This window comes from Adiantum capillus-veneris, chromosome 21, assembly GCF_014529385.1.
Source record: "Adiantum capillus-veneris isolate H3 chromosome 21, ASM1452938v2, whole genome shotgun sequence".
Lineage (NCBI taxonomy): Eukaryota > Viridiplantae > Streptophyta > Polypodiopsida > Polypodiales > Pteridaceae > Adiantum > Adiantum capillus-veneris.
This window is the reverse complement of record NC_140951.1, coordinates 52998273-53001559: the sequence shown is the minus strand read 5'-3', so window position 1 is coordinate 53001559 and position 3287 is coordinate 52998273. Positions and strand designations below refer to the sequence as shown.

General features: G+C 45.8%; 1 pseudogene; it reads right to left on the bottom strand.

Annotated features, from left to right (window-relative positions):
• Positions 1-780: 780 nt before the first annotated feature.
• On the bottom strand, positions 781-2481 carry LOC147430958 (actin-85C-like; annotated as a pseudogene).
• Positions 2482-3287: the final 806 nt, after the last annotated feature.

Here is a 3287-nt window from a genome sequence, read left to right as displayed (position 1 = left end):
ATAGGTTTGAGGAGGTGTGGATGATCAAGTGCTTCTCCACACTAGGAAGGCCTCTCTCTACTACCACATCCTCTCACCCCCTGAAGAGAATGTACACTAAACTCTTGTAGCTCCCCACTGGTACAGCCTTGGAAGATCTGTAATAAGCACCTCACGAACGCATCAACCAATGCAAAATTTTCACATTGACTACATATAACAAGCATCCAACATGCTCAAAGACTTTGAAAAGCATCACTCTTAGAGACCTTTCTTGCCAATGCATATATGGACTTATTTTGGATGATTGCGGTGGCTTCTATAGTCTTCTTTCTCTCAAAGTGCGGCCATATTTAATGAAGGTCTTTGACGTACATTAGAAATGCAGGGTGCGATACTACTAACACTTTCTGCATCAATCCTTTCACTACATCTTGCAACACCTTGTTATTAGTCGTGCCCATTAATTACCATCTCAAAAAGAATTGGCAGTGGTCATTAATCGCTATGCAAACACGTCCTCGACAAGACAAACGTGAAAATTGAAGCTTAAAACCATGGAGGCTGTCCTTTCACAATGTTGGCGATCATATCATTGTACAATCATGTTTTGTATCCGTTATAAGCAACAAGTGTAATGGGCACGTCTAGTACTTTTGACCTCAATTGGAGTCAAATCTTGCTCGTAGTCGAGGACTAAATACGCCAGCTTCTCCTTCATGTCCCGCACAATCTCCCGTTCTGCTGTTGTTGTTGTAAAGGAGTAGACTCTCTTTGTCAAAATCTTCATCAGTGCGTCTATTAGGTTCCTTCCCGCCAAGTCCAACCGTAGGATTGCATGCAGAAGGGCATAGCTGCATGGATGGACATGCATTTACATAGATCTTTGTGTGTATGTGTGTGTGTGTGGAGACATGTATTTCAAAAGAAAGTGTGTAGAGGCATACCCTTCATAGATGGGCATTGCATGGGTCACCCCGTCTCCAGAGTCCAACACAATTCTTGGTTACACATAGAGAACATTCAGTAAATGGTAATGCCATATGCATTAGAAGCCAGTGCAACAATATTATTTTTGAAATTAACATCTGATTCATGTTTGGATGCTAAAACCATGGAGAAAATTGGGAGAGAGCGATTACCTGTAGTACGTCTTCTCTCATAGAGAGAAAAGACTACCTGGATTGCAACATACATGGCCGGAACATAGAAAGTCTCGAGCATGATTTGTGTCATCTTCTCACGATTCACCTTTGGATTAAGGGGAGATTATGTGAGGAGGACAAGGTTCTCCTCCGCTGCTACTATTAGCTCATTAAAGAAAGCGTGGTGCCACAATTTTTTCATATCATCCCAGTTTGTAACAATGCCGTGGTTAATTGGGTACTTGAGTGTTAGAATACCTCTCTTGGATTGTGCCTCATCCCCCACATAAGCATCCTTTTGCCCCATGCCGACCATTATACCGGCATGTCTTGGCCTCCCCACAATGCTCAGAAACACTGCTCTTGGTGCATCATCCCTCGCAAATCCATCCTGCACATGCACATGTCATCCACAACACTAATTCTTTTGAATCCTGTTTTTCTAGACTGCAAAGAGATGTTGGTCCATTGCATTCAGCGATCTACAAAGTCGGGATTGATCTCTGCGTCCATCTGCATTCAGCGTCTGGTATTTTTGACCTCATCCTCCATCTGCATTCGATGTTTAAAGTTGTTAGGACATTGATTTTCTTTTGGACGTGTTTGCATGAAAGCACGCGTGCGCGGGCACACACACACACACACACACATGCAAGACAGGAAACCGCATGTGCCATATAAAATCCTACACTCTTTGTATGAACTTGCAGTGCTAGGCCTGTACTTGTATGAACTTGTGCATGTGTTAGGTGTTTGGGTGTTGATTCCAGCTTTTTGAATGCGCACGCTCCTTGATGAACGATGTAGCATGTCTTTGCATTTCCATGCATAGAGAATCACATCTGCAAAGGATGGGCCAGGGGTGGGGTTTGTGTGATCATGTTTTGCAGTCGTTATAAGAAGCGAGGTAATGGGCATGCATAGGGAATCACATCTCCAGAGGATGTGGGTGGGGTTTGTGTTGTCGACAACGTCAGCTCCCCCCGTTATCACCTCGCCATCATGCCGTGTAGCAGGAGCCTTGGTCTCGTCATCTGTACGGCACCAACTGCTCAGCCCATGCCTTGCCAAATACGACTCGTCATGCAGGCTGGCCTTGATCTGCGGTCCCTTCTTCCGGACCCCAAGAATTACCCCAGCGGCCCTCCCTCCTCTAGTTAAGCCGTCACCTAGCCTCTGTCTCCTGCTCACCTTCAAGGCTCTTCCACCTCGTCACGTCTCTCCGCAATCTGCTTATGAAGGTGCTTTTCTCTCTGCCCTGCTTGGCGGCTCTCTGATACCCCAGTTGATGTGCCCTACTCGCCAACTTCTCTTCCCTTAACCAGCGCTGTCTGCTTTTTTTCATTGGCCCTCGCATGCTCTTGCTTTATCTCCTGTCGCCGGCGCACTTGGGTGCTAATTGACGGCCCCTGCACCACCACTACCTCTTTCCTCTACTGCTCGAAGGCAACCTGTGCAGCCCGACTCATGCTGCTCTCAGCCCTCCTCCTCCTCTTTCTGACATCCCTCCCGTCTTCGTTGTGCGGTCACACACGCCTACTTGTCATCCTCTTACTGGCTCAATGAAGTTTTCTGCTACCTGTCAATCCCTGCGCTAAGTGTAACGGGAGTAGCTACCCGGCCTCTAGTTGCTAGCATCACCACCCTGCCAACAAATATCTCCAATGTCTGCTCTAGCTGCTAGCATGTTCAAGAGCTCACAATCCGTCCGCGCGCGCGGACGGTCTACGAGCTCTGCTAAGGATCTCACGTTTCCTCTCATTGACACGACTATCAATTTGTTCTCAAAAAAGTTACCAGAATAGCCTTAAAATATTGACATTTTGTAGGGGAGTCTCACGTTTTCTCTGACTGTGTCGATTTTCTAACAGAAAAGTAACCAAAATACTCTAAAAAATTGAAGATTGGGCAGGAAAAGAGCTCACAGTCCGTCCGCGCGCACGCGGATGGATTGCGAGCTGTCAACGATGCACGGAGTCAAAAACACAGATGACAAAATTATGAGACTGATTGCAAGAAGCCCAACCGAAACATATTTTTCTAATGTTTGGAGACTTATTGCAAAGGAAAATTCCTGAAATACCCCTTAGATTGCAAACCTTCTCACAATACCCCTTGTATTTTTCCAAAATTTCCCAAAAAGACTCCTTAAAAATTTCTAGC